Source organism: Pteropus alecto, unplaced genomic scaffold, assembly GCF_000325575.1.
Source record: "Pteropus alecto unplaced genomic scaffold, ASM32557v1 scaffold204, whole genome shotgun sequence".
NCBI classification, from domain to species: Eukaryota; Metazoa; Chordata; class Mammalia; order Chiroptera; family Pteropodidae; genus Pteropus; species Pteropus alecto.
In genome coordinates this window covers 624,386-632,857 of record NW_006435766.1, presented here as the reverse complement: position 1 = coordinate 632,857, position 8,472 = coordinate 624,386, and the positions used below count along the sequence as shown (strand labels likewise).

The 8,472-nt window shown below is 40.7% G+C and overlaps 1 pseudogene; it reads right to left on the bottom strand.

Annotated features, from left to right (window-relative positions):
- Positions 1-707: 707 nt before the first annotated feature.
- On the bottom strand, positions 708-826 carry LOC112479353 (annotated as a pseudogene).
- Between the last annotated feature and the right edge of the window lie 7,646 nt (positions 827-8,472).

The window sequence follows — 8,472 nt, the reverse complement described above, 5'->3', positions numbered from 1 at the left end:
ACATGAAGTATTTAAAATCAGCAGCAATCACCTTGGTTGGTTACTGATTTACAAGATTAAAAACATTCTGAACAGAAGATGAAGGTGCATTAATAAACACGGTTCCTGAAAGAATCCTTGGTGATTACTTGCTGTTCTATTCAGTGAGGAGGCTCAATATCTCAGAGAAAAATGTCAGCACGTAAGTGAGGAGGAGGCGTTGATACGTAACAAAGTCCCTAGGAAACTGAGAGAATTGTTTAATAGTCATTGTGCTGAGCCCTGAAGACTATCAGTACTTGTTTGAAAGTCTCTGGCATGTATTGATCCAGTGGCAGGACAAGTGTTCAAGCTAAATATGCATTGTGAGGGCCTTCTCAATGTTAGGGAAATATTCCCGTTATCCCATGCCTGTTTGTTTTTGCAACACATAGTTCCTGAAACACAAGAAAGTCCTAGCACCAACATGGAGTGGAGTCTTCGTCATCATCCCCACAGCTAGTACTTACTGTGTGCCATGCTCCATTCCGAGTGTTTTAATATAGAACACTTTTAATCTTCCCAACAAACTCGTCAGTAGATACTATCCTTATATAGAGGCAGAAACAGGCTTTGAGAGGTTGAGTAACTTGTGGAAGTTCTCACAGCCAGTCCGTGGTGAAGACAGGACCTCAAACCCACCTGGAATTAATTAATTAATTAATTATTTATTTTATTTATTTATCTATCTCCTACAGCACCTGGTCTTCCTAGGTGGTCTCCCATCTAAGTACTAAGCAGGCCCAACCCTGCTTAACTTCCAAGATCAGATGAGATGGGGCACGTTCAGAGCGGCATGGCTGTAGACTTGGCTGGCTTTTAATACCAGAACAGCAACCTGAGAGCCTGGACGGGCACCTAGTGCTGTGTTAACATATCCAGCTCTCATCTTTGGGGAGCTCAACTTGAAATAATTTTCTGTCATTTGTCCTCTTCCAAAATGTATAATTTTTGAGGAAAAAAAAACCCCTCAAACTCTTAGAACCTTTGTTTAGCAGCACTGTAAATGAAATAATATGGTGGCTACATAATAAATATAGATAAAAATAGAAAGAAGAAAATGGAAAATGGCAGTTGGGGACCAGCTTTAAAGAATAGCTGCCTGAATGTGCATGTATTTATGTGTATGAAGCTCACCAGGGCCTCAGGGTCAGCAGATGCCTTCATGTTCCACTGCGGATGTTTCATTTGGTGCCTGCAAGGTAGATGAAGGTCAGAGAACCATGAAGGCAGGAATGTGGCTGAGAAGGGCCACACCTTCACTCCTAGAGCACCTGTAGGATAAGACCCCTCTACCTCAGTGAGTACCTCATGGCCACCACGATTGTCCACTGTGCTACATGGTGGCGGGAAGGTTAAAACTTCCACCAGCTTACATGTCTCCTGCCACTGAAGAATCCTTGGATTCTTAAGGATTACAAACCATGTTAACTCTTCTTAATACTTTGAGACCACCACACTTCAGTAAGGCCTGCCCTGACCCAAGGGGAGAAGATCACAGAATTTTCAGGGAGAATGAGTTGAAGGGGATAAGCTCAGGGCACCTCTAGGAGTGCCCTTCCAGTGTTGGACTTTGTGTTGCTCTTATGTTCCAAATGCCACCTGAACATTTGCAAACAATTTCTTTATGCTTTTGTTTTATTTTAGCTTGGCTTTCCAAGTTTTTCCAAGTATAGCTGAGTGAGGAAAAGACAAAGTGCCAAGCAAAGTAAAATTGCTTTATAGAGTGAGACTTCCTGTCTCTGAGGCAACTAGGTGTCTTAGCAGCCCCACGCTAAGCACTTCAAGAGATCTTGTTGCTGCTCTCCCATGGCTCAAGTGGTCCCTCCAGATGCAACCTCCCATGCCCATCATACCTTTCACTCATGCTTTGGGTCTACTTTGTGTCTTATAGCTTCCCACCTGGACCTACTTTTAACAGCCACTTGGACTGATGCCTCTTCTGGATGGTTCATCTGGTTTTCGGTCATTGCCTTGTCCTGGATGCTGTCTCTGGTTCAATCTTGATACCCCTTTCTGAAGCTGTTCTACCTGCAGGCCTTGAGATTCCAGCCCAGCAATTGCTTTGGGAGGAAAAATGCACATCAAGGTCAGGTTTCATTTTCTTTACATGGACCAAGATGCCAGTGTTTATCTACAGGAAGAAGCTGCTGGAAACCACTCTGGAATCAACGATAAAAACCCAGGATATTGTTATAAAACTATGTAGTGACTTGTAGTGGCCTCTACCTACTTCGCCCCCTAGGTCATTGGACGTCCTCTGCTGTCGAGTGATTTCTTGATTTTCTCCCTCTTCTGGTACATAGTTACTCAGCTCATTCAGCCAGATGCTTGAGCTTTTCCCCTGCTCATACCAGCAACAGCAGAGAACAACCAAAATGTCCCACCACAGTCCTCCTCAAACCTCAGACCAGTACTATATTCAACCCAAAGGTAAGAATTTTTCTAGAATTGAGGGGTCAGTAAACAATTCTGTTATATATACTGGTTACATTTTAAATTTTGGTTTCAAATAAGTTCAGCCTAACATATATACAGATATACTGGAGCATGAAAACCTGTCCCAGAGCCTGCTGTGAGAGGGTTAGACGCAGGTGTTCCACTGGGGGAGGATCTGGGTAGCACAGTGAGGGAGCAAATGAACAGGAGCCAAGCTGCTTCTTGGGCACCTTACCACCCTGCCTATTCAGGGGAGTCTTCCACTATGTACACTTTTGGTGGGATATGGTGCTTGTCTCCCTCTATGGAAAGCAGAGAGAAGGTGGGAGGACTGCCGTCTGCTTGAAGGACAAGACATAAATATGTGTGAGGCCTCAGTCTATTCAATTAGAATTTCCTGCCTGGAATCTTGAAATAAAGCTTGTGTCATATGACAAAGGTTGGATAGGAACTGTGCTGGCAACAAGTGGCTGTAGCAGCTTCCTAGACGGAATGTTTTTGCTGAGATGTGCTTGTGTTTCCTGATTTGTAGACTGCCCAAGCTGCCTGAGTTCCCATCTTCTGAACTGGTTCTGCAACCATCCCCTGTTCCGGAGCCCTCAGCATCCTTCCAGTGAATTTCTCTCCTGGATTTTTTTCAGAGCCACTTTTTCTGTTGCTGAATGAAGAGCCAGCCATCTTCTCCATGTTGGGAGCAGTGCTGTGTCTTCCAAGTCACCAAAGAGGAAATCTCAGTCCTTAACTCCTAAGAGTTAGAGTCCCAAGTAGCTGGGTTTGAATTTAGCTAACGCCTTGAGCTTTGAAGTACAGTATTCTTTTATAGACTCAATCTGGCCTTTTAAACTTGATTTTGTCCAAATAGAAAAATTATATCAAAAAGGTAAAATGTTTGCTTTTGATGTCCTCCAGTGATAAAATGGAACTTCAAATTTGTAAAAATCAATCCATATAGAATTTGCATTAAAAAATCAAAGTACATAAAACAAGGCTTTGGCGAACCCAATCCTCTCTCTCTCTTTTGCCTAAATTTCAATATTCTGATATTGCCTTAAGTTCCTTTTTACCCTAAGACAGCAACTTAAAGAAATGATTCTTTTTACTTTTTTGTAAGTTAACTCATATCGGGAAAAATGTGATTTGATAAATTATTTTTTCATCGCATATGAACTCTCTTCCTTGTAGTTTAAAAGAGCCTGTCACAATTCCCAAAATATTAATTCTAAACCAGCCATGAAGAGAAATACATGCCCAGGGCTAGAGCAAGCAAGCTAAATGAATGAGAACGAAGTAAAAGGCTGAAAAGGAAATATACAGATATGTGCACATACATATATATGGACATACACACATGTATATATGTATATGTGCATATATAATTGACATTCATAAAAATTTTATTTGCTTTTTTGATGAGTTTTAATGGAACTTATGTTGAAAGCAAGCTAATACAATTTCTGCACTAAGCAAATAAAATGTATTAGATGTTTAGAAACACCTTCTGGAACTCTTGCTCCTTAAATTGTAAGGAGCAGCTGACTTCCCCTGGAAGTCACTGGAGTGGAAACAAAAGAGCTGAGTCCCTGAGCAGATTTTTTTGAAACATGTTAGTTCAATGGCTGGGTAGACCTGGGCTTATTTCCTCACATGAGAGATGAAGGGTTGGTGTCTTTAATGAATTTCTGGTTCTAAAAATTCCTAGTTTATAATTTATGAAAATACAGTGTAAATTCTCCTGCTGCTGCTGCTGCTGTTTATTCGTGCACCTGACTGGTTCTTTCCTGGACAGTGAAGAGTCTATGCACACTAAGCCTTTCCCCACATCTGCATTGCTGCCCCTTCCTTCCCATGCAGTTGCTGCATAAAGCATGTGAGCAGGCGCAGGCTGTGGGTGGGGCTTCTGAGTGGTGTTTAAGCTATCAGAGTCTGAGCCAGGGAACCCAGAGTCCATGCTTCTCATGCCATTGAAGTATTTCTGCCATGAGGTCATTCTCTCATCACTTAAAATGTTAACATTCCATACAACTACATGGAAAATCACAAACACTAAAAATTAAAACAAAGTATATCATTCAGAGTACCAACAAGGAACAGATGGCTCACTCAAATTAGGAAATTTCAAAGGTTTACTTACAAAGGGATTCTTTATGAAAATGTGGAGAAGCACAAGAAATATCACAGTAACTTGGGGTTAATAGCGGTGGAATATCTACCATGACTAAGCGGAAAGGGGAGGGAGTGATGTCCCTCATCCTGAAGACTTATAGAGGGGACCTTCTGGAAAGGAGCAGTGACATTTGTCTGAGCAACAGAAATAGCCCAAAGCAATATCTCAGAAAGGGAGCCAAGGGGAATAAATAATCTAAGCATATTCTCTTCCCTCCTTCTTATCTTCTGCCAAGGCTCTTCCCTGGCTAAACCCAACTGGAAGCCAAAAGTAGGAGAATCCATTGATGGAATCCATATTCATCAGCCTTCTGAAGCAGGAAGGAGGGTGGAAAAAGATGGAGAGTGGGTCTGGAGGATCAAAGAGAAGACATCCAGCACACAAAGGAAATAAACAAACACAACTTAAGGGGGAAATGGTTTCAAACCTTTTTTTTTGTTTTTTTTTTGTTTTTTTTTTGTTTTTTGGTAACTGTAACCTTAAATCACTAGTGACATAAAAACAATATCATATTTGTTTAGCCTTTCGTCATACAAACATGGGAAGTAGTCCATATAATGTGGACTGGAAAAAAGATTACCCATGGGCATCAAACAATGACACCAACATCTAGCAGATGAGAGTTTAGATAAGTGAAAAGGGACCAAATGACTTCCTGGTCAGCAGGATAAGAAAAATACCAATGGGTATTCATGTATCTGTGGAAGCAATGTGTTGGCCAGCGATCAGTGTGGGGCTCTAGGAACATAGGAAAGGGTGGGGGTCTTGAGGCAAGTGTTTGGTAGTGCTTGTTTTAGCATTTAACAGGAGAGAGTGCTCTGGCCTGAGGAAGGAATGAATGCTCAGCATCCTGTTGCAGAGAGAGACACACCTGAGTCTCCTCATGATCCCACGAAGCCCTTTTGTCTTGAGTACACAATCTTTGAGCAGCTCTCTTTCTGATCTGGCTTTATTTGTAGTGTAGATACAAAGTGAGAATGTTCCCAAGTAACTTCTTTTGTCTTAGATGATGGTTATACTTGTCACAACAAATGAACACACTGATGTTCTGCTTGTATTCTTCAGACTTTTGAGCTTGACTGTACTCAGACCACCTCTGCATGATGGGCCTGCTCTCATGCACTGACCACTCAGATTTCTGAGTCTGCAAAGCCAAGGCCAAGAGAGTAGACTGTGACAATTCTGAGACTCTTGGAGAGCCCACCTGCCATTTCCCTGGGGGTCTTAGGAGCATTGCCCTTTTACCTTGTGGAACTTCCATCTACTTCCAGTCTAATGTCACTTTCATAAATGCTTTCTCATTCGACCTTCACAACAACCCTCTGAGAATAATGATTGTATTCTCATTTTTCAATGGCCACAAACCAAAGGTTGGGAAAGTCAATAGACCAAGGTTACATAACTAATGGGTTGCAGAGGAAGGTCTTGAAGTCAGGCCTTCTGACTAAAATAATATCACTTGTAGCAATAGCTTAAATGAATTAAGAAATTACTATGTACTAGGCATTTTTAAGAGTTTTATAAATATCAATTCATCTATCTCTCAAACAACTCAATGAATGAGATTATTATTATCCCTGTTTAGCATGTGAGGAAAATGCAGCCAGAGAACGAAATAGTTTGCTGAAGATCATAAAGTTACTGGTGGAGTGAGTTTTCAACTCCAGACAGTCTGAGTCCAGAGGCCACCACTTCTGCACAGTGCCCTGGGGGCCAGACTGAGAGATAGGTGGAGGCATCAAGGAAATGGAAGAGTGGAGACAAGTCACTTCAGATTAAAGCAACTGTTAGGAGCTTGATGAGCTCAGATGTTATTTGCAGATCTTAAATAATTATTTACCTTTTAGCTCTCTGAATTAAATACTGCTTACCTTGTCTTTCAGATTATCTGATAATTTAAGTCCAGCCCTTGTTATCCATTTGAACGAACACTACAAGAGGTTCAAGAGGTAAAATTACTAAAAACAGAAACTTGGTGTTTTGCTTTGTTTGGTTTTGGGGATCCCAGATATCTATTTATAGTATTTATGGAACTAGGAAGTGTTTAATATAACAGGAATGTGATGGGCAGAGTAATTTGATACCGAAGAAACCAGGAAGTCCTGGAAACTGTTGTAAAAGCTGATTGTCGCAACATTTCTACTTGACTTTTCTTCCCCTAGTCCAATTAAAGTGTTGGTTTGTGAGAGTTTTTGTCAAGGATGAAACCAGCAATGCATTTTAACTTTTACCTGGGCCACGGCTATGCCAGATGGTAGAGCCGCTAGCTTATGTTGAGGTCACGGACTATATTTCACTGCCCCTTCTTTCCACAAAAGAGAACTATTTTTTTTCTAATTTCAGTACTGTGAACTTATTTTTATATGAGTGATGCTATAAGATTTTGGATAATAGGGTATGTCAGCATCCTGCGTAGTACTATCCAACATGTTGGCCACTAGCCACATGCTACTATGTAAATTTAAACCAAATAAAATTAAATATAATAAGAATTCAATTAATCACTTGCACCAGACACATTTGAAGTGATCAATAACCTTCTGCGAATGACACTGGCTACTGACCACTGCATTCAACAGGGCAGATATAGGACATGTGTAGAGCCCAATCTCAATTAAAACATTAAAAGAGGGTAGATGTGATATATATATACATAAAGGAATTCTATTCAGCCAAAAAATAAAGAAGTCTTGCCATTCGTGACAACATGGATGAACTCTGAGGGAATTTATGCTGATTGAAATAAGTCAGACAGAGAAAGACAAATACTGTATGATTCACTTATATATGGAATATAAACAACAAAAACAAAACAAAACAAAACTCATAGATACAGAGAACAAATTGGTGGTTGCCAGAGGAGAAGGAGTTGGGGGTGGGTGAAATGGGTGAAGGGAGTCAATTGTATGGTGATGGATGAGAACTAGACTTATTGTAGTGATCGCTTTGTAGTCTATACAAAGATCAAATTATTATGTTGTGCACCTGAAACTAATATGTTATATACCAATTTTACCTCAATTAAAAAAAAAAACAAACAGATGGAGAGGGGCTTTCTCTGAAAAAAGACCTCTTTCCTGGACTTATAACCAGAATGGCAAGGTATCTGTAAATCTCAGGGAGCAAGCCTGTTCGCGTAGACTCCAAATGTTGTATTGTGAAGTCAGGATATCTATATTTCATGTACTCTCTGTGCTTCTATCCTCTTATTCCATGTAACATTACTAATACACGTTAGGAAGTCAGAGCTTTTATCAGCCACACAAACGAGGACCAAGTGAAGGGGTTTTGGATTACAGATGGATCTGAGCATTTACTAGTGATAGTAGCAGTAGTACTAATACTCAAAAAGAGTATTTTTTTTGTATTTCACCCCAGGGGAGGTGAAACTTAGGGGAAGGAATGGAGGAACCTCGGTCTGCCTGCCCTTCCCGTTGCCTCAAAATCCTCTTCAAGAGTGGAACCAGGAGATTCTGGATTTCATTCTTTTACTGGAATCTATGTTCTCTGTCAGAAGCCATATCTCCAACATCTCTGAAGTTCTCTGCTTCTATCAAGGCAAAATGGTCTCACGGTAATTTCTATAAAGCAGTGATTCTCACAATGTTGACCGTACATTAGAATTACCTGGAAATTTTTAAAGACCCCGGTGCTCATACTGCATCCTGAATACAGATCTCTGGGGTGGATGGCGAGCATCAGTGTTGTTCTAGACTCCCCAGGTGATTCTAATGTCTAGCTAAAGTGGAGAGAACCCCTTTTGTTCACAGAACAGAGTGACCTAAACACATATTTCATAACCTTTTCTCCTTCCCTTGGTTTGACAATATTGTTATCAACTAGAAAATGGA